Source organism: Pleurodeles waltl, chromosome 6 (assembly GCF_031143425.1).
Source record: "Pleurodeles waltl isolate 20211129_DDA chromosome 6, aPleWal1.hap1.20221129, whole genome shotgun sequence".
NCBI classification, from domain to species: Eukaryota; Metazoa; Chordata; class Amphibia; order Caudata; family Salamandridae; genus Pleurodeles; species Pleurodeles waltl.
In genome coordinates this window covers 1633453124-1633477746 of record NC_090445.1, presented here as the reverse complement: position 1 = coordinate 1633477746, position 24623 = coordinate 1633453124, and positions in this window count along the sequence as shown.

Sequence of the window (24623 nt, the reverse complement as noted above, 5' to 3'; positions counted from 1 at the left end):
AAATAAGCTCAGGATCTAAAAACCAATGGGCAAATTTAAGAGCACTTAGCGCCATCTTAGTGCCACCATAGTGGGAATTTTTTATGCTAAGGCAGCGCTAAAGTGGCATTTTCCTCATGCCATATTTACAAAGTGGTGCAATGCATGCATTGCGCCACTTTGTAAACCTTTGTGCCACATTATGCCTGCGCTAAGCATAATGTATGCAAGATTCCGCTATTAGGGGGGGCTGAAAAAATGCAGCAAGGAAATCTAAGAGATTTCCTTGCGCCACTTTTTCAGCACTTTTAACGCCTGCTCAGAGCAGGCATTACAAGGGGGCATACCATTATTTATAATGGGCCCCTACGCACTCTGCAGGAGTAGCACCAACATTTTGGCCCTTCTCCTGCAAAAATTACGCTCCTGCACAAAACCCTGCGCCATGGTGTGCCATATTTTAAATACAACGCACACATGGTGGTGGTAGGGGTGGGCTAAGAGGTGCAAGAAAAGTGGCGCTGAACTGGGTGCAACACCACTTTTCTTAAATCTGCCCCCAAGAACTTTCAACCTCTAGTATCCATGTACAGAGTGTAAAGCCAAGAGATCCCAGCTAAAGTAATTGATAAGTATTTGGGTCTCCTAGATTCGTTGTCTCTTTTAGTTTTAATTAGGCTCTCAGATGCAAAAAGAGTGAGTCCTTAAAAAGACTGCTTGTTGGTTAGAATCAGACTGTGTGAATATCAAAGTCAGTCCTCAATCCCTGATCAGACAATGTGAAGAACAGACTGAAATAAGACAGATAAGGAAAGTTACAGAAGTATGTTGAACCCTTATTTGTAATTATTGAAAACAATGGTTTACTAGGAACCTATTTGAAAATTCGTCATCTCTTTCGATCCTTTCAATGTTACATTAGACAAAGAAAATGTGTAACCTCAAATAATAGCCCTAGCCTCTCAAATGTCGACTGTTTTTAAATAAATCTCTACAGCTGTTGTTATTTATACATAACAGATGCTTGCTGTCCCCTGCGTTCACACGACAAACAAGAATAATAGACACTAAAAAATGAGTGTGTGCGAAAATCTAAATTATAATTTTTTTTTATACCTCGATAAATAACCTGTCAGATTCTGAAACGCAGAAAAAGGCATGGCCATTATTGCACCTGCTACTTCCTTATTAAGCGCTGGTAGAAGGAAGGAATGTAAGGATCTCTCCTTTGAATGGTGGGGTTATGCTAGAAACTGGATTTGGTAGTCTATTTAGAATGCCTGGCAGGATACCTGTTATGGGTGATGTTAAGCAGTAAGGGCGGGAGGTCAGGACGAACTTTCTGTGTTTTATGATCTGCAAAGGTGTGAAGAGATGCAGATAGGGGGAAGAGTGTTTAGGAAGAAGGTATCACAATGCCAGGCACGAAGGTCTTGTTTATGGTAAGGTGGTGGAAATATTCTTGGTTTGGCATTCTGGTTGAGGAGCATATTAGGACTCCAGGTCTTGAGTCAGTTATTGAGATGTGGTATGGGCGAGATGTCAGGTAGAAATGTCTTTCTGGGTGAGGGGCAGATTGGTAGATGTAGGGGTTTAAGAGGTAAGAGGCTGACAACACTCTAATTGTGGTGGTCTGTTTTCGGGTGGTTAAGATGGCAATACACTAAGGGGCAGATTTATGAAAAGTGGTGCTGCACCTAGTGTAGCATCACTTTTCTTGCGCCCCTTAGCACACCCCTATAGCCACCATGTGTGCGCCGTATTTAAAATATGGCGCACCATGGCAGTAGTCAGGGGTACTAGCGTCATAATTTGTGACAGTAGTTCAGCATTTTGCAGGATTAGCAGTAAAAATGTTGATGCTAAACCTGAAAAGCACCCAGAGGCCCATTGAAAACAATGAGAGCCTCCCTTTAAACCCTGCTCTTAGCATTAAAATGCCGATAAAAATGATGCAAAGAAATCTCTAAGCTTTCTTTGCACCATTTTTTTCAGCCCCCCTAGCGCCTGAACACCCCCTTGCATACATTATGGCTGGCACAGGCATAATGTGGTGCAAGGGTTACAAAGTGAAATATGGCACAGCATTTTTTGGCTTTCCAATGCCACATTAGTGTAAAAATAAATGACTTTAATGTGGCATTGGAAAGGCGCTAGGTACTCTTAAATCTGGGTCTAACTATGGGGAAATGGTTTGGTGAAAGGAATTCTGCTACGGGGGTTGTTTATGGAAATAAGATATAGGATGCCAATTATGAAGTTTTCTTTGATACAAAGTATTATGTCAGGTATGGAGTCAGTCGTGGAGGTGTCAGAGCACAAGGTATAGGGTATGTTTTGGGGTGGAGGGTGAGAGAATACCAGGGCAGGCATTGACATGATGGCACAGAATACAGATGCCAGCTATGGCTTGATAGGTATGGAGAAGACGGTCATATGAAACAGACTTGTCCCAGACACCGCAGCACTCAAAGAGTTCCTAGATAAACAAGTTCTTCAGTTAAGTTCAGTTGCGGTGGGTTCTTTTATTGGAAGACAAAGACATCAAGTACATCGGATGGTCATCGTTCCATAAACACGGCCATCAGAAATGGAAGCAGTAAGTCCTGAAATACCCTTTTCAAGCGGATTGGAAGTGTATAAGGAGACAACGTCAAGTGTGGCAAACCAACAATCAGGTGTACAATCGATATTACTCTAGTTGACAAAGTAAGTGCTTGGTGTCACAAATGTAGGATGGTAAATTTTGCACCAGTGGTTGGAGGTATACATCAATGAACTCGGAGATATGTTCAGTGGGGGAGCCTATACCTGATGTAAGAGGCCGTCCCATTGAAAATGGACTTGGTTTGTGTACTTTCGGTTAGATTTATATACATGGTGCACATGGAGTCATATTGAGCATATATTTGAATTCTAAGTCTGTAATAATGCAGAGATCTTGTCAGTTTATCCCTAATGATGTTAGTAATGGAGGTAAGAGGGTTGCCACTAAGTCTAGCATATGCTCAGCTGTCTTTGAGTTGTCTGTCTATCTCATTGATGTAGTCACTGTGATTCATTATGACCACATTGCCCCCTTTATCTGCCTCTCATGACTATGCCACTGTCGTTACTTAATTCTTTGAGTGCCCTGAACTCCCCATTATTGAGATTGGTATATGTGCTGTGGATCTTGGGGTTGTGTTTGTCCTCTAGTCGATACAAGTCCTTTGTGACCGCCTTGTGAAAGATGTCAATAGAGTTATCAGAAGGAAGCACAGGTATGAAGGTAGATTGTGGTCTAAGACCACTATCCAATTCAAAATTGGGAGTGATATTTAGGTGTGTTAACAGTACTCCCATGGAAGGTGGATCAGCTTGCTCCTGGGACATCAATAGGTGGATGTACTGGATATCTTTGATGGTCCTATTGCTAGCAGGTGCTGAAGGAGTGTGGGGAATGGAGGCTGTGAGTTTGTTCTCAAATTATTTCTTAAGGTTTAGACGTCTAGTGAATCTGAATAAGTCTAAATGTATTTGAGCAAACTTGGGGGCTGAAGTAGGACAAAAACCTAGTCCTAAATGCAGAATCTTTATTTTTTCATCCGTAAGATGCCGATCAGACAAATTGATAATATGCGCACTTTCATTTCCATTATTAGATGTATTACACAAAACCTTGGTTAGTTAGTTTCTCTGATTTCGTGCCACCGATCTTGTTGCCATCTTTTCCCCTGTGTTTGTTATTCCTACCCTTCCTGCCTCATCTAGTCCTCTGGTGATTCCCCCTGGTTTGTTGTCGTTTAGTCTCTGTCCTTGCTTGAACCGTACTAGTTCCTCTAAAAAAAGATACTGGTTTGCTACATGTTGTGATGTTATGTGTGCCATTCATATTATCTAGTGTTTCGCTGCCCCCACTGGAGATACTGGAAACTTCAGTTTTACTGGCTGAAGTATTGTAGGAAGTCTCCCCCCGAAGTCTGACTGTGAGTGTCTTAACACTTTGATGTCGTCATACTTTCGAGTGAAGGTAAAAACCCTCCCGTTACGGTAGTCTGCTTCATCTCTCCTAAGTCTCTTAGATTTGTTATCTTTAATATAGAGCTGATGTTTGGTAAGGATGTTTTTCAAAATATTGTAGTTTTTCTTAGTTGCTTCAGGTAAACTGAGGCACCTAATTTCTTGCTCCAGTTTGGAATGTCTACTAATAGTGCTTCCCTTCTTTTCTAGGCATGTTTCATCAAGCAATTGATCATGCCAAATGACAATGAAAGTATCAGTTCATCCCATTCCCCTAGGAGGTCGCTGTCTAGGTCGTCAAAAGATGGAAAAATAATTACCTGCATGCCACGGGGATTCTGTTTCAATTCTAAGTACCTTTTTAGTGTGGTCGTGTCACACCTTTAAAAAGTTCTTGTTTTTTGAGTGTCTCCAACCTAATGAATTTCTCTTTTAGTCCTTTTAGTCCTGGGTTGGTCACACGGACCTCTGATGCATTTGTGGAGGACAGCCACTAAGAAATAAGCTAGGTCCCACCTACATTGAGACTAAAACACAAAACCAATCCTTCACTTGTTTACCCCTCCAGCCTTGTGGTTTCTTCAGATGCTCATGTTGTAATGCCTGTCAATTTGCCATGGATAAATTGGTAACGTTTTCATTCAACTCTGCACATGTACATGAGATATGACAGTTTATCAACTGCAATAGTAAATTCCCAGTCTATTGCAAGGTCTGCCAATATGGTCTAATTTATGTGGGAAGTATTATTCATCCTCTTAAAGAACGGATTCAGGAGCACGTTAGAGCCATTAGGAATAATCACCCCAATTACCCCTTGGCTGCCCATTATAACTTAGAACATGCAGACTCTGAGGTCCTAGGGATCAGATTCCATGGCATTACACTCATCACTAAGGATATGAGGGGGGCGATTTGGTCTCCTAGCTCAGGAAATTTGAAGCTAAGTGGTTCATCAAACTCTGTGCATTTGACCAGGGTTTGAACGTGGATAGGGAACTGCATGTGTTTCTTTAGTACATATTTTTAAACTTCTGTTGGGTGGTTTGATTATATATACATGATCACCATACTTTCACTTTTAAACCATATCCAATGTGATTTCCCCCATTTTCACAGAGTTTCAGTAATTGCATTGTTGATTTGTGTTACATTCCTGCGGGCACCCTTCTGGACTCATCCGACAAAATATTTTGTGTTATCATGTTCCACTTATGCATGTTTATATATGTTGCTCACAGTTTTTCTGACATTTCACATACTTCTGTTCCGTATCTATTTTGTCATACATTTGACTGAATACTTTTGTATTGTTACTCCATGCCCTTCAAGCTGACACCTTTAGCTTGTGGACTTTGTTCCTTACATTTGTAAGGTATGTACAATTAATGATACCATGCTAACCTTTAAGATTATTCCAAAAGTTAGCTATTAATAGAATGTCATGTGCACACACCACTCGTTCACCCTTTTACTGGCACCATGACTTTCCTTCACATCACCTCTTATTTCTCTTTAACTCAAGCCCTCTTTATTATTAGTATTCCAACATGCCATTCTTGCCACACTTCAAAATGGCCGGCGCATCTGTCCTCCTCTTCCCAGTCCTAACTCTCCCACTGTCTTCCCCCTTTCTACAACTACATGGCATTTAAATGTCCCATCAGCATGGCTGGCGTTGGAACAGACATTTTTCTCCCGCACTGTCCTCGGCTTACTTTTCCTGTTCCTTAAATTTTCGTGACTCTAAATACCCTAACTCTCATTCCTGCCACTCGCCATGAACACTTGCACTATGGCAGCTTTACGCCTGGCTCTATGCTCCTGTCTCAGTTACCGTGATACGGAAGTCTTTGTTTCGATTTGGGATTGGGACCTTTTTGATTCTCTCCTTCGCCTTAGTACAAATGCGCTCATTTTGCTTTTATTTTTATGTTTACTTAAGAGTTAGCCTAGATATTGTTTGCCAGGGACCCCCAGTGAATCATCATTGGAATCCAGAGGCCCTCGCCTCTGTCATTTCCCCCACCTGGAAGCTGGGGAGCTAATTTGTCAATATTTGTTAATATTTTTTAATTTTCTAAGCAGTCGTGGACCCCCTGAGAAGGCTTCGCGCACCCCCAGGGGTCCCAGGACCACAGGTTGGGAACCACTTTTGTAGACTATGCTTTTGTCCCCGTTCTTCTAAGTTATTTAGTTTACAACACTGCCCTGCACACCCTCATGTTTCGCCTTTTTTCACACATCATTTTGTCTTCCCACAGGCATGAGGCTTAACATGGTCCCATACAACGTTGGTCCTCTCTACATCCTACTATGAGCGAGTGACTCTTTAGGCATACTGCACCTACCTTGACACTTTTTGACACTTCTTAGGCTGTGTTTACTCCTAGAGGTATGAATTATTCACTCCGTCTAACTACCACTACCCATTTTTCTCCATGTATATCAAACAGAATGGCTACGTTTATTGGATTGGGGTGGTAAAAGATCCCAGGTATGAATGGGGTTACAGACAACGTTGTGTCAAAGTGACACTATTTTTTTCCTAAAACAAAAACATTTTGGGAGTTTCCATCTTCAGTAATTTTAACGGAATAAAATGGACCAATACAAATGATAATAATGAATTCTTAAACTGAAGGGCTAGTTAATTGTTTCCTTGTCATAACCTTTCTTGAAATAAGATATCAACATGCACATTTCTAATCAATTTCAAAACACAAATCTAGGAAGGTCTGTAAGATGTTCTAGATCAAAAAGACAACTGCTGGGTATCCATGTTTTTACCAGGATCATTTAATCTATCATTGATCCCATGCCTTCCAAATAAATGCCTCCATTAATTCACTTTCAGACCCTTTGCCTGTAAAGCTAAACAATAGTTTAAATTCTCCAAATCTCTACCATTTCCTTTCAAACTGTATCTCTTAAGCAGAGTCCATGTTTTCCTAACCAAGACAGTAAAATTGCAAAGCAAATTATTAATCAATGTATTCAAAGTTAATGCATTATATTAGTCCAGCTTAAATATTTCTCTATTCTTTGCAAAGGAGGAGGACGAATATGCTTCTATTTGCTGCTGTTGGGTACCTAAGCAACTGCCCTTGTTGACACTTATGAAGTTGGAGCAATGCCTGGGTGCATTGCTCGTGAGCATATCAAAAGTGACCAAAACTTAAAGAAATCTATCAAGGCATCGGCCAAGACCTAGTATGTTTTGCTCATTAAACAGGGAGATAAACTGAAATGGATATAATATACCAAGGATTTCAAGTCAATTATGTCAATGTAACTCTTCTCCAAAATGGATTCATATATGGAATCTGCTGTTAGGATCAACATGGGGTAAAACAGCATGTAACAACAAAATCAACATTTAACTACTTGGAGCAGAAGGTTGACACAAGATTAACAAAAGTTACAGAAAAATATGATGGCCCATCCCTGGTGTAACCTAACACAAGCAATTCCCGATTAATTCTCTCATTGCATCGATGTGACTATTGAAAATGGCCTCAGTACTGGACGGTTCATACAGAATAACTGAATTGAAGAAGTAATTTAATCACATTTTAACCATTTATGCAACATATTTTACGAATTTTGTAAAGATATTAATTCAGATGTGGGTGTTTTATAACCATATATTTATATGTTCCAAAAAAGTAAATATAGGAACTTCTCCTAAAACTTCTTGACAAATAATTAAAGTTTAAAATACACAGTGGACAGTGGAATTTTTAGGGCATTTTGGTTGCAGGCCCAGCCCAAAACGCAGATCGAGGAAAGTGGAGGAAAATATGAAGGTTGCACTTCTGGAATACGTTTAGATCTGCTTAGTGCCCAAGGTCACTACTGGTGGAACATTTCATTAAAATACATCCCCTCTTATGCAGCAACAGATCAGACTAGTATTAGCCATGCTCATATTTAGCAGTGAGGCATTCCAGTGCATAATGGACAACGCAAAAACATGGGCCCCAGGCCTCACCTTAGGTTTACAATGGAAGACACAGTAAAGTAAATAACAAATATTGGCAAATTAATCTTGTTTTTCCAATGCTCGATCTTTGTCTATTTGGCTTTGTCGATGCTTGTACAATGGTAGCGCAAGCATTCGCAAAACAAATAGTGGTGCACAGTGAACAGTACTCTTGGAGATACTGTATCGTATATTCATCATTTTGTGTCTAGATGCAATGTGACACTCATCTTGGAAAGGAATGACAATAGATAGACAAAATAACATTCCAAGAAGGTCATGAAGTTACCTCTAGATGCAAAGAAGCTGCTAACTTGGAATGATAAAAATATCACTATGTTCCATCTACACACAGCAAGATGGCCATCTGTGGAACACACAAAATACAATGCTGGCACAGTTCTACAAGCATTGGCTAAGTCAGTTGGAAAAGCAGGTGGAAGGCTGTAGGGAGGTGGGCAGTAGGCATCAAAGTAGGGAGACAAGAGGGGAATGGGAGAGAGAAAGAGGCACCAAAAGACAATGGTGTCACTGGTGGGATAAGCGAGAGCGACGAGCAGTGCAGGAGCTCCCACTGAATGGTAAACGCTAAAGCCTAAAAGACACAGAAATATGCAAATAAATCATTGGCCCTGATTTAACAAGGCCTTGCGCCATTCTAATGCCACATTAGCGTCATTTTTTTAAATGCTAATGCGGCGTTAGAAGGCCAGAAACGCCACACGATATTTACAAAGTGGCTCAAGGCATGCATTGCGCCACTCTGTAACCCTTTTTGGCACATAATGCTTGTGCCAGGCTTAATGTATGCAAAGGCTGTGTTCCCCCATTGGGGAGTGGGCAAAAAATGGCACAAGAAAATCTAAGAGATTTCCTTGTGCCATTTTTTTTCAGCACTTTTTATGCCCGCTCAGAGCAGACGTTAAAAGGAGGCTTCAGTTGGTTTCAATAGGCCTCTGGGGGTTTTGCAGGATTAGAGTAAAACATTTTTATGCTAATCCTGTAAAGTGCCGGACTAACATAAAAAATGATGACACTGGTACCCCTGTCTACCTCCACGGTGTGTCTTATTTTAAATACGGCCCACACATGGTGGCGTTAGGGGGGCGCTAAGGGGCACAAGAAAAGTGGCGCTGCATGTAGGTGCAGCGCCACTTTTCATAAATCTGACCCATTGTTCCTTCATGCCAGCCAATCAAAACGGAGAATGAAGGCTAAATCATCCAGAGGTAGTTCAGGCAGCAGAATAGAGAGGAAAATCGAGAGAGGAACAGAGAGTTCTAATAGACATGGAATCCAGTCATGAGCAAAGGGCAGAGCTTACAACTAAATCTGAGTATATGATAATGTCTTGCTTACAACGCTGCTTGCAAAAGAGAGATAAAGCTGCCGCTGGTGAGACTACAAAAACGACATAGGCAGATGATTTCCGTTACACATATATTTTACAAACAGATATTTTAATTAATCTTCCTTTTTTGTTTGGAAGCCTAGAACTTTAATAATATGAAATTAACGGTATCAATGTTTGTCTTTCCATAGTGTGTGTAATGTTAATATTGCATTCTTGTGAAATGTGATTTTTATAGATATTTCTGGTAATAAAATGTTATGACATGCTGTCACTGGAATTAAGCCAAGAAGTTAAGGAAAATTGACACCTCTTCCATTGCATAAGTTATACTTTTCTTTTATTGCGCTGAGACCAGTCGAAATATGGAGATCCGTACCTTCCTGGTCGTTTACGGAGGTGGTGAAGGACAACAAGGGTTTTGACAACAGATTGGAGACAAAATTGCAAAGAATTCGGCTACATCAGTGGGAGTGTAAAACAACTTTTACGATGTGAAATATTTTAGAGCTTGGGAGTAATCGCAGAAGTGAATGTTGTTGACAAACGTTAGAAGGTATGCTATACCAGCATGATGCACAGAACTGCAGAAGGGAGGGTACATTCTGATCACAAGAGGATAAGCACTACATGAGGAAAGAGAGAGCAGGTCCAGGAGTTGGCAGCAATGATTCACAGTGGTTATCACTGAAGTGTTGGTGGACTTAAGGTCATAGAGGATCTTGATAACTATCTGATAGAGCAGATTCTTACAATTTTTGCTATGAACACGTGAGATGATCAATTCTTGTTGCTCTTCAGCTTTTGTTTCACTTTTTCGCAGTTCAAATTGCCAGAAAACTTCTCGAAGTTATTACATTTTTGCAGTATACAAAATCTTCGTTTTTAAGTTCAATGTACATCACTCTTATTGATGCACATTTTAAATATTTCAAAATGATGTCATCAATGATGTCATTTAACATGGCAACAGTGATGTACCATGTGAGGACATACATAGCATGTGGTGGGTGCACAAGTTATAGTTAGTTCAGTGTTTTTTTTTATTTCAAAGCCTACCTGAAGTGAGTGGCAAACTAGTTGTGAATATTTCGGGAAGATTTGTCAAACAGCACCAAAATTATTAGCAAAATAAAAAATGCTTTTCCTATGAAAACTATGTCCTAACAATAACAACGTAGTGGTGACCACCAGTACCTAATATATATGTGTATGTGTGTGTGTTTGTGTGTTTTTGACCTGCTACCCTTGGCATGGTTTTCACCCAACTTTCTGCTTTCCATTCTCTTGTTTTTGCTGGCTTTGTTTTTTGCTGGGCTTAGGACTCTGCGGCCCATATTTATACTTTTTGACGCAAAACTGCGCCGGCGTAGTTTTGCGTCAAAAATATTACCACCGGCTAATGGCATTTTGGTGCGCCGTGCGGGCGTCATATTTATACTTTGACGCACGGCGGCGCAAACAACAGGTGGGAGTCATTATTTTTGACGCACACCGCGGCGTCAAGTGGTAAAGGAAAACGACGTTAACGCGGCGGAAATGACTGTGGGTCGATTTACGACACCGCAAACCAGATATGCGCCGCTTTTGTTGACGCAATAGCATAAAAAAAAACAGCGAACACAGCCATTTCACAAGAGGGAAGCCAAAATGGATCCCAGATGCCACTACAGACCCCAGGAAGATGACAGCAGACCAGGAACTAGTCAGGAGGACCCACAAAAGAACCAGGACACATTTAAGAAGAAAAGAAAGTGTCGCTTTAGTGCAGAGGAGCAGGAAATACTGGTTAAAGAGGTGACGGAACACCAGCACCAACTGTTTGTCACATCAAAATTGCCAATCAGTAGGAGAGAGGCCATATGGCAACAAATTGTCAACAAGATTAACAGTGTGGCTGAAGTACACAGAACAGTCATCGAGTGCAAGAAACGCTGGCATGACTGCAAGCACAGAGCCAAGGAAAAGATGGCCAGGAACAGGAAGGCAGCACTGCAGACTGGAGGTGGGAGTCCAGAACACCAGGAGGCCCTGGACCACATGGAGGAGATGGTCGCAGCCATCATCCCTGAGGAGATCGTCACAGGGATTCAAGGACAGGACAGCGCAGACTACCACGAGACAACGCACATGCAGGGTAAGTCGCATTGGGAATTAAAATGCAATAATGTCATCTACAACCGGGGGGGATACCGACCACTATATGCATGGAAGTCATCTAATACATGGAGTGGCATGGGTAAAGGGGCACGGCAGGGGGGTATGGGCTGTTCTGAGAAGACCTGGGGCACACCATTACACAACACCAACAACAGTCCCATGGGGGCATGCTGTCATGCCAACGATGGAGCAAGGGAAAACCACAACAGGAGGGAAAGCCACTATGTCAAACTGACATCCTGGCACACGTCAACCAACATACCCCCTACATTAACTAGGGCCCTATTAGCAATCCTCTAGCCATACCGACAACTGCAATGTAACTGCGACAACAGTTGCCACCACCACCTCTGCTCTGTGTGCAGCTCAAGTAGCCATTGGCAGTAACCTCCCCATGGATCATACACACCTAAATTAGGGGGTGAGGATGACAACTGCAACAATCCCCAGAAACAAGACAAAGGCCCCAGTACTCTCAAATGTCAATGCCCATAGTTGTCGCAAACATCAGCCAATGTAAACAACAATACGAACTACACAGCACTAAGGACACACCCATGCTGCATATGTCAGGGTCCTTCCTGTGCCTGGGTAACAAGGCAACATCCCAAATGTCATACTGCTCAGACAACAGCATTGAGGAGGGGACACATGTAACTGGTCACTGAATACACCTGCACAGTCAGAGGAGGAAATAGGAGACTGATACCACTATCAGGGCAATCCAATGTAACACACATTCCCCAACATCAGCAGGACACATTAACAATGTCAACATCCATATCGGATCATAACATTGCCATGCATAGAATTTGCCACATGTCAATGACATTTAAGTGGATTCAGGTCCAGATTGTTAAGTGTGCTGCCAGGGCCATCAGTACACCCACAGCCAGTGAAATGTCTCACCATGAGAATGGATGTACACGGAGGGTTGAGTAGGAAAAGAAGGTGGCAATTCTCTATTTGGCATAAATCAACACCTAGAGGCGATGAGGCTGACAAGTCAGATAACTCAATAACATACATGTGACATACAGGTGGGCCATAGGCCTGGAAGAATGCCCATCTGAAGGACTGGAGAAATTAACACAAAACAAGATCACAAAGTGAATTCATCAAAAGGCAGGCACGTCACATCAAAATTGCCACAACACAGACACACTAATTGTACCCTGTTTCATTGCAGAGGAAGATGGATCTCCTGCCGATATGCCTGTCCCAGATTTCCCTGATGACATGGATGACAAGCCGATAAACATTCCCCAGGAGACCATCCAAAAGGTCCTTGAAACCCTCCAGACCCCACCTTCTGTCACATGGAGGAGCACAGAACAAGCAGCCATCGCAGAGGAACCACCCACCACCCCAATTGTAAGACCTGCCAGGTCCAATACAGCTGAGGACTCAGACGACACTGGCACCAGCTTTGAGAGAACTGTAGTTGGAGTACAGCGGGAGCTGGCCAAGGAGGTGCGGGTGGGGAGGCAAAATATGACAGCCAGCCTTGAGGGGAAGCGTTCGTGCATGATGTTATCTGCAGATCAGGCAGCAGCTATGCAAGCCCTAACATCTTTCTTGCAGGAACTGCAGAAAACCCAGAAGGAAATCAGCACAGCTGTAATACAGTTGACCCAACACCTACAACAGCAATCCTGTCAACGCGTGCACAAATGCAACATTGAACCCCTCAGAGCCGACCTGGCTGCCTACCATCGTGATGTGGCTGCTATTCTCAAGAACCAGCAGATACTCCATGCTGCAGTACTGCCCTTAAGACCTTCACAGGGAGCAGCGACTGGGATGTCTGACTCCACGTCTTCTAACACTGAGGTGGGTGTTTCCCCTTCACAACCAACAACAACAAGGACAAAGCAGGCAAGACACACATCAGAAGAAGAAGACATGGAACAGATCACATTCACAAGGAAAATGACCCGGAAGCACTAGTCCCTGCCGCATGGCCAACTATTTCCAAGGCCCTGCGCTTTGTAACTTGCCAGTCTTGAAACAACTGTACTCAAGCACTGTTCTGCAAACCACTGTATATCTTGCAACCCAGCCCAGTGATTGTCTCTCTCCTACTCATTGGCTAAGTCTGTCCCTCTGCACTGTCTGAAACAGCAACCCCAGCATGTCAAAAGCATTTTGGTAAACCCTTGTGTTGGATCACAATGTAAGATGTCACTATAATGGACTCACAATCATGGACAATGTACAGATAGCACTACAGCACTTGTCAATAAATAGCACTTAGACAACAATTCTGTCTCAAAATCTGTGGACAGTGCAACAGTTTCATAAACATTTACAATGTGTAGGCTTAATAATGAAATGGCAGCCATTGAGACATGATGGTACTGGATCTGATATATCACGGCCAACTTGTACATAGCATGGGTCTCCTGTGACAGTTACACACATATCTGCACACATACATTGGCCCTAACTATCATGTGGTTGCAAACGTGCCCCATAATTGATGAGCAATAAGAAATATGGAGTGTAATCGTCTCATCATGTGCATCCAAGGGAGACATCAAAAGCCTGGTTATTTGAGGACTGCATTACCAGTCAAACATGCCTTGTGGCCATGACACATTTATTGCACATAGGCCCAATGTACAGAGGGAGGGGCAGGGACTTTGTTAAGCCATCCTGTTGTTACAGTATAGTCAATTGATGTGGCCCAGCTATGGTGATTTGCACCAACCATGGAGATGTGAAGCCATGTGCATACACTTGGAATGCCATCCATATGTGGATTGTGGCTCAACTAATTCCAACAAACATCTTAAGATGTTAGCTGAGGGCACTTTACACCTTTTCACGATGTTTTTAAATCAAGAACTGACATGTATCCAAAAAGATCAAGGAACACAATAATCCCAAACATTCATAGTACTTCTGTGAACGCTTTCCTTCCACACTCACCAGACTCACATGAAACATATGTCTGAGCCACTTTGCTATTATCAATTGACGTGAAGGCAGCACTCATTTTCTGCATCATGTAGTGATTCTAAAGTCAGTCTAGCAATTGCGTCAACATAGTTGACCTAAATGTTGGTACATCTGTACTTCTCTGTCAATTGTACCCTATATAGACATGATTGGCTCCTATTTTGTTAGCTGTTCTGACAAAAAGGCTGCACCAATTTCCTTCGTGGAAAAGTAACCTGTAAGTTTGCTGAGCACGTGCTACCTGACAGCTAGCAATTGTGATCCTTGCCATAGTGCATCAATAATCCCCTTATATTTCCCCAGCATTACACACAGTCAGCAAGTTAGCTGGCAGACATTGCACTAATCCCCTGATGTCACTACAGAGCATTTAATCGTGCACATTAACATAAGTCGTACTCACCAACAGTGCCACCAATCATGATTCCCAGGTGGTCCAAGAGATCCTGCTCCATGGTGATGAGGTCAGCCCACTGGTGCTTCAGCTGGTGGTCACTCCTCTGGCTGGCATACACACGCTGCAGGTGATGCAGCACCTTTCCCCACCGGATTCTGCGCGCCTCTGTCGGATACCCCTGTATGACCCTACCCACTGCCTAGATCATGAGCGGCAAGAAATGCGTCACCAGCCAGATGAAGCCCCCAACTCCTCTTCCCCCATCCTGCCAAGACGTGGCCTACCAGACATACTTATAAGTGACGATAAGGAATAGGGGTAAAAGAAATAGAAAAGGGAAAAGGGTGAAAGTAGGGGTACAAAGACAGAAAAAAAGTAAACCTAAACACTAAAAGAGCCCAACTATCCCCAAACTAACACTACCCACAACAGACTCCCACAAACAAGAAAAACACAAGATAAATGGACAAATGTAGACAAAACACAGTACTACAGTATACACAAACAATATTTATTTCACAAAAGGACTTTACAGATAGCACACAGGACAAAAACAGCACAAAATCTCTGGGCAACACTCTCTACACAGCCACACAGTCTAGAAGGATCATAGACTGCAAAGTGAAAGTGAAAGTACACCCACTGTACATGATCTGTAAACAGGATATCCTATTAAATCACTTCCTGTATGAAAAGTCCCACCTTTTTCACGTTATGCGTCATTTTCCATTTACCAAAACTGTATTTGTGTCATTTTTTTTTACGCACAGACGTGAATATTAACCCGCATCCACATAATGATACATGGATTGTTCAAATATCTGGATGCGGGCTAAATTTCACTCCTGTGCGTCAAACAAAAATGACGCAAATACAGTTTTGGCAAACAAAAAATGACGCACACCGCTATGGACATCAAAATTACAGTGCATTAACTGGTTTGGGGCATTTTTACTTGTTTTTTGGTTATTTTACATTTGGAACACATCAGAGATTGGCTAATTAAAGACAGTATGGTGTTGATGGTGTATGTTCACATTTATGACATCATACTGCAGCGGAACATCATCCACTACACCCTTCACAGTATTTTTACAGTTGGCTGACGCAATAGATGGTCATAATTGTGTCCTACATATATGTGTTGCACAAATTGTGCATGTTTGGCATAAGGAGAGGATAGCAATATGACGCACATATGTACAATACCTAAATGCCTTTGGCTCAAAGTGTGTGCTTTGACAACTAATGTGTTGGTTGAACAAGTGTGTGTTTGTCACATGAAGCATAATTGTACATATGGTTGTATGAATGTGACGTCCATGTGTCCAATCCTTAGATGCAAGTCAAGTTGAAAATGAGCGAGGGCATGTGTTAGTCATACATGTAACAACACCCGTAAAGTGTACTTCCAAGTTTTAGGGTCACGTAGACACCACATGTGACATAGCATGCACCAGATGGATGGCAGACGCTTGTTCATTTCAATGGTCCACATTTTCTACATCTTATGTCCTAGAGTATTGGTAAGAGCTTCCTAGGCACTAGTTGGTGAATCCCACAGTGAGTCATACACATGCATTGAGGAAGTGGGTACCATGTTGTTTGCACAGACAGACAAGGGTGAATCTCATATGTATGATTACACCACAGTTGAGGCCATAGAAGTGAGCCCCAACTATCAAGTGGCTGTGGTGGACCAGCATACAAGACAGCACGTGTCCACATATTTCCAGTGATCAATTGCACATAGGTGTCTTGTACATGTGTGTGGTCCAATGATGATCCTGTAGATTGTTTGGGGTTGTAATTTGTCACAGTTCGGTCCAGGACTCATCATGAGTCAGTGGCAGCTATTCCTGTAACTACTGAGTATCCTTGGTTGATCAATGTGAGTAAAGTAAATGTGGACATGTGAACCAACATGTGGATGGTCCCACCCTCTCACTAACGACGTGTAATGAGACAGTCAACAGGGCAACCTTGGTGTGCTGAGTGAGATAATGTCTCAGGTGTCATGTTCCAGCAGGTGTCATTACAACATTTGTACACCGGTTGGCCTCTGCACTTCCCACTGCATCTGGGAACATCATAGCCTCTGTGCTGATTATTCTCGCAGCTATTCACCACACACACCCCATCACTATGTTGTGCGCACTGTGATTCTGTGTGTGAACTGTCATGGTCCTGACATTTGTGTATTATTCATGGACATTATCAGAGGTTGCTGGTTGTGCTGAAAGCCCCGTACCCAAACCCTGCCTACGACCCTGGGACACTGTCACACTTTGTCATTCATGCATAAATGCAACTCAGACAAGGGATGGGCCGTGAATTTTGCTTTTCCAAGAGGATGTAACTCAAATGGTACAGTTAAAAGGCAGATGATGCTATACAATGTATTTGGGTATGCATGGAAGAAGCCCATGCCCAATGCCCCCTGATGAATGGGAGGTTTGCTAACGCAAGTGTGGTACATATGTAGACACAGGGATACTTTAGTGTGACGCAAAGACAGTTGCCAGTCAGGCTGAGAGAATGTGATTCAGGATCCAGTTACTTGACATGTTACGTAATCAGTGGTCTGACTGAGACTGTTTTGAGGACAAAGTAGACAGTTGACATGTCAAACTGTGTACGTCCTGTGTTTTTGAAGGTGACAAATGAACCCAGTGGCTGTGTTACACGGCTTAATTAGTATCAATGGTTGACGGTGTATTTGACCTTATGGCAACTCCTATGCTGTTCCAGGCATCATCAGGGGCAGTGCTTTTTTAAATGTGTGGTGTGCATGGAGGTGATCATAGGTGTGGGCTGCATCTGTTTCTCACCAGTCCTGTAGGTGAGACTTGCATTCTAAGGTCCAACAGACATTTTCACAAGGGGAAACAAACTACATGTGCTAACAGGGCTTTGAAACTAGAAGACAGTGTATAAATTGACTCGACGTCCTTACAGTCAGATGTTCTATGACAATGGCATACCATAGAGAAGGGTGTAGCACACTGGTTTGCTAATGTTGGTCTGTGTGTGTAGAGGAGGAATTATCAGGGTACACATCTTAGTATTCCAGGGACGTCTTCCGACAGGTGGGTTGTGACCAGGTGCATGAGTGTGTAATGAGTTAGGAAATGGGCTGACATGTACATGGAATGTCATGTGCGCAATGCATGTCATATGTGTGGCACTTGTGCTGTCTATGTTCTACTTCTATGGAACTCTAGTCACAGATAGTCCTTGCAAATATTGGATGCCGTTGGACTAACTGCTGTCAAGGGTCTGGTCAGGCATTCCTGTTACTGATGCCAAAGCACATTGACTGCCTCATGTATGAGGCTTGTTTTCCCCTTATTGAGTGATGGTGTCATAGTTGTGTGCCATATGCTGCGTTGGACCTTGCTTTCAACATGTATGTGTGAAATAGTTGTGGTCCTCTGCTATTGGCCTTCAAAGGAGATATGTACATGATATATGTCATTCAGAGTGTGTGTGTATGTGACCATTGTATGTTAGGCATCACATTAGCTCTGGGATGTTCCGTGTCCTACTCATTATCTCAGCAATGCTCCATGAGGCAAAACTCTTATTCTGATAAGTAGAGATGAAGGTGTGCAAAAAGGAATAGCCTGACCATGATATGGTGATTAGAATAGGTGTTTATTTAAATTAGTTAACTAAAGTGGTGAAGGTGATCATATTCAGAAGAAATTATTTACAATCTGTTGCCGCCTGCGTATACCAGCGGCCTTGTTCTGTAGTTCCCCCTCCTGTTGCAGGCTAGCATCCTCCTCTTCCTCCTCTTCAGGCATGTGTGGCTCTGGTTCCAGGAGGGGAATGTTTCTTTTGATACAAATGTTGTGCAATATTGCACATGTGTGAGGATGATCCTACAGACCATCTCGGGGGAATATAGGAGGCTACCACCAGTGATGTTGAGGCAGCGGAACCTTTACTTGAGGATGCCGAAGTTCCGCTCGACAATGCTGCGTGTCCTCCTATGGACGTCGTTGTATGCACGCTCTGCAGCAGTACTTGGGTTGCCAAATGGTGTCATAATCCATGGCTGGATGCCATACCCCTGATCAGCTGCAAGAGAAAATGAATGGGATCATGTTTATGTAGCTGGCACTATTGAAAAGACCTTTCATGGCAGTAGTTGTCTTGTGTTGTCTGTGACTCTTTTGTGTACTAATGTGGCATCCTATGCTTGTAGGCTGTACCATCTGCATTGTGTTGTTTCCTTGGCTGAACAAGTGTTTGTCTGCTAACCGTTTGTCAGCAGTATGTTTTGGGATTTGCAGTACAGTGTGCCCTCCCTAGCATTGTGACTTGTGATACAGGTGTCCGTGTGTCTTCACTGGGGGTGAGATGATAGTTCCATGCACAGTTAAAATTGAAAATGTTGTTAACACGTACCCTGGACATCCCATACCTTGAAACTTATGCAATGTAGTAATGTAAAGGTCATTGGGACACTTACAATTTGCAAGGTGACATTTAGGCAACCACACTCATTAACGTCTTAACATTAGGCTGCACAGTAATTTCCGATGTGTGACAGCTTCAATGGTGACTTAAGAAACATGGCTAGTGATGTCACGACCTCAGTGTGTTCCTGTTGACATGTTGCTGTTGTGGTGTAGGTGTTGTGTGTCCTAGAGGGTTGCTGTGCAGTGTGTATATAAGTAGGTTTTTGTACTTACCAACAAGTAGTCCATTGCCATACCGGCCATCCTGGAAGTATTGATTGATGGTGCAGTGATGGAAGGTGTATGAGTCATGTACACTGCCAGAATATTTAGCCACGATGTTGGTGAACAATCCCTGGTGATCGACTATGGCCTGCACGTTGATGGAATGTGTATGCTTCCTGTTGTGGTAGAGGTGTTCAGTTGCAGCAGGTGGCACAAGGCGTACATGTGTGCTGTCGATTGCACCAAGGACGTGTGGGAAGCCACTGATGAGGTAGAACCCCTGTTTTGTTTCCTGCTGCTTCTGCAATGTGTTAGGGAAGCAGATGTGGCGGGGTGTCAGTCCAATGATGGCATCCAGTACTTTGGGCAAAAAGGCGGAGAATGATGGTTGTGATATTCCGGCAACCAGGGCACCAGTTGTTTGGAAAGAGCCACTTGCCAGCATATGAAGTACGGCAAGCAGCTTTGTTTCTGTTGGGATGGTGTGGGGTGTCACCAAAGTGGGGGCCAACTGCTGTTCAATGTTGCGCAGCAGCTGCTGAATGGCCTGCCAGTTCAACCCGTACCTCTGTATGATGTCGTGTTCCCTGAGGCCCTGCAGGGTGGTTCTTGGGCGGAATATCCTCTCCTGCCTTCTCCACTGCCTTTGGGGTCCCTGCTGGTGTTGTTGTAGCTGCTGTTGTTGCTGCTGGGCTCTGCGTCCGCGTGCACGCTGGATTAGTATCACCTCCATGGCTCCCTGTTGCTGCTCTGCTGCTCTGCTGTTTGTTCTGTGTGTTCTGATTAAATACAGGTGTGTTTGCCCCATTTTAACGCCTGCCCTGACCGAGGCTTTAATTTTTGACGCAAATCGGGCTGTGCGTCATTTTCTGGCTCCGCATCCCGGCCGTGCGTCATTTTTGCCCGAAAGCATAAATACGACGCACGGCCGTTTAAGCCATTTTTTGGACGGGAACACCTACCTTGCATATAATTAACGCAAGGCGGGTTGCCGCATCCAAAAAATTACGCACACGGTGGAATTTTGTCGTCCGTGGGCTCGGGCGTCAAAGTTTAAATATGGGGCAACGTTTGTGCTGATTGTGCGTCAACATTTTTGACGCACAATCAGCGCAGACGGAGTATAAATATGCCCCTGCATCTTTTACCGCTGCTAACCAGTGCTAAAATGCTTGTGCTCTCTTCTTTAAACATTGGGTTAGATTATTGCACTTAATAAGTGATAACTTTCAATTTAGAACAGGTAGGAATGTCAAGGGTTGCTGTCTAAGGAACTGTAATTTAAAACCCTCTTTAATGGTAAAGTCGAATTTTAAGTCACAAGTCTGAAAATGCCACTTTTAGAAAGTTGCCATTTTCTTGTTCTAACCATTTGTTGCCTGCAGCCTATGTCCTGGGTCACTTGACTAGGTGTAGTTGGCAGCTGGTCTTTGTGTATTAGTGCCAGACATTGAGAAAAAGGGGAGATGGGGTTGGTAGGATGGCCCATCTCTGACTTCATGAGAGGGAGGAGCTGTCATCTACCACACCTGTGGTTTGGCCAGGGCAGGGAGGCAGATAATTCTAGAACTCTGTGGGGGAAACCTCCAGAACCTTCTCTTACTTTAAAGTGGGCACCAAGTATAAATATTGGACCTTTGGACCCAACTCTTCTGTACAATCCTAAACCTGTGGAACACTCAGAAAGACTGCTGTGCTGCTCTGCAAGAAAATCTGCTACTCTGTTGCCCTGCTGCCATGCTGTCCTTCTGCCTGAGTGAAGAGGATAGGTTCGCTCACAAAGCACTCCACAACGTGGCCCTGCCTACCTCAATGAGTGACTCACCTTCCACACTCCCAACCATCAACTCTGCTCCACCAACCGTGCTCTCGCCACCATCCCTCACATCCACCGAACTACATCCTGCAGCAGATCTTTCTCTTACCTCACCGCCAAGACCTGGAACTCCCTCCCCGTCCACCTATGACAGACCCAGGACCTGCTGACCTTCAGGAAACACCTCAAGACCTGCTTGTTCGAGCAGTAGCACTTTACCACCATCCCCTTTCAGCGCCTTGAGACCCTAGCGGGTGAGTAGTGCCCTTTACAAATGATTGATTGATTGATTGGTCCCAGATCTTAAACCCAGGACCACCAGAGTGACACCAAGGGCTAGCTGGCTGGCCTCTTGATCAGACACTCAGAGGCATAAAAAGCTCAAACCAACTTGAACCCAGCATCTGCACTCTGTCTGCTGTGAGTCTTGCCTCCAAGTGGTGCCTTCCCAGTCCTGGGCCCTTGAAAGTGGGCCTGAGGGTTCCTGAGTAAAGAGAAAAGGTCTCAAATCTTGAACCCAGGACCACCAGAGTGACACCAAGGGCTAGCTGGCTGGCCTCTTGATCAGAGCCTCAGGGACAGAAAAGTCTCAAACATCTTAAACTCAGCACCTGGACTCTGTCTGCTATGAGTCTTGCCTTCAAGTGGTGTTTTCCCAGTCCTGGGCCCTTGGAAGTGGGCCTGAAGGTACTCTGCCTGCCAAGTCCTGTAGCAGAACCACTGCAGCGCAACGCATCCTCAATTTCAAACCTCACATTGCAGCCCATAATCCTCTTGGGACCATCACTTTGCGATGCATCCTTGAAGTAGCTTTAATGCAGGCCTTTCCATCAAAAGGCTCTCTTCAATAGAATCCTCAATGATGTAGCATCTCCACATCTCAGGCCAGCAACGTCTTCTGAACAGCCGCTGTCACCTCAGTGTCAGACTTTGCATCACAAGCCCCTCGTCGATGGCATCCTCAGTAATGAAGTAAGTATATAGAAGACCCCCACCGGGCAAGCTAATCCAATCACACCTCACTCACACAAACGATGAATCTCTCTGTTAATCAACTAAGAATCCGACAAATCAAAATTAAATATTTAATAAAATTCCGAGCAAATCCTCACATCATACAGTAACAAAATAAACACATAAATATTAAAACATCAAGAATATAAAATTGACAATAAATACAATTACATAAAGGGGAAACAGACAAAAGACATATACAATCGTCTATAAAATGGAACTGTCCCAATATTGATAGGAATCGACCTATTGATAATTATCAATACTCCTTATTCGATAGAGTCCTCCTTCTATGGGTCCAGTGAAGGTAAAGCGTCAACGCGTTTCGTTGAGCTTCAGTAATGAAGCAAGACTCCGCATCACAGCCCTACAGATTCTTCTGAACCGCTGGTGTGTGTCAAATCCATGACGCAGGATCCTGCAGTATCATGTAAGCCAGGATTTAAGGTACTTTAATTAGCATCCCTAACTTGGTCCCTGTATTCGGTCCATGCTTTATCATCGTGATCAGCCTGCATTCGTGACTTTGCCCTGGTCCATTGTGCCCAGATACCTACAGTTGGCACTTTGTGCTTCAAGGCACAATTATTACTTAAAATGTTTACTTTGTATATCTCCGGTCTACTGATTGGATTTGTGTTGTTATGATTTAAAAAATTGTATCAGATTTTAATCATTTTAAATTGCTATAGGATTTTTCTCCTGCTGTGTTATGTTTTCACTTTATTACAGTTTGAAGTACTGCATACATTCTTTAAACATTGCCTCTATGTTAAGCCGGACTGCTTTTGTACTAAACTTCCAAAGGGTTAAGCACAGGTTAGTTTGGGGGTTGCTTGTGTTTCAAGCTGACAAAGATTGTGGCTGCTGCTTGAGTAGGGTTACCCCCCACTCCACACAACCAGTAACTCAGCGTGTGTGTGTTTGTGTGAGTGTGGGTGTGTGTATGTGTGTGTGTGTGTGTGTGCATGTTTGTGTGTATATCTTTATTTGGTTATAATCATAACCATAAAAGAACATGGCATCAAAGTATGTACATATCGTCCCTACAAAAAAGTAATACAAAGTAAAATACATATTACAAATATGAAAATAACATCAACAGATAAAACCATAAAAATAGCAACCCTGAGATCATAAAAGTGATATCTTCCAATAGTAGCAACAGAATTAATCAGGTATAGAGTACCTCAATGTCATTGCAGCTTTTAAAAAGTAGAAGACTTTAAAAAAAAGTGTTCATTAGCTAAAGGTTGGAGGAACATAAGAGCAACCTGTACTTGCGTATAATTCTGGGATTTCAATAAAGGCGTGATAACCATTCTTCTTGGTAGTCTAAAATAGCTGCAGAACATCATAAAATGAAGGGTATCCTACAGAGACACATTGTTGGAGCCGGAAGGACCAAATGAACCAGACAGCCTCCAGCCACTGGGAGAATTCAGAAGATTTTCAGGAGAATTTTAAATCTAAACCTGGTCAGTAAACATATCTCCCTATTTAAAATAAACAAATAAGGTTCCATGATGGGAACTGTTTTTAGCAGCATGTGTCCATGCACCATGGTTTTTATCGGTTCTGACTTTTCTCTGTATAGTAACTTTCGCTCCAAAAAATGATCCCTCACCCACTTTAATTCTGAGATACACAAAGACTGTGGTCTATGAAATGAGTCCTCCCTGCCCAGACAGTTAAAGGTATCCTTAACATATGCAATCCATGGGATCTTGACCACATGGACATGAGACAAACAGTTCTTAAGAATCAGCCTGTTCAACTTGGATTCATCCCTGGTCCACACTTTGATGCAGCATAACAGTGGCTTGAGCACAGTCATACCTCCTATATAATTTATTCCTAACTCATCGTGCACACAGATATCTGGGGTGCTTTGGGGGACCTGCAACGTAGGCCTTAAGGACATATTTTCAACGGCCTTGATGTTATTTGCTTTCATGTAACCCCAAATTTCACTGCCATATACAATCTTAGTGACACACTTAGCTTGATAAACCTTGGTTAGAATTCTAGGATGCCTGGACTCCAGCCTCTGAGCCAAACTAACTACAGCAGTGTTAACCTTAACAAACTAATTGGTCTTATTATCAATCAGGGGCTTCCAAGCTAAATATCATCACACAGGGCTTGGTTTAACTGACCGCTAGGTCCAGACTGTCCATAAAAGTAATAAGTTACAAATGTAACAACTGTAAACCAATGGCAGACCTAGCCATAAGGACTGCGTAGTTGGCATACAGTAA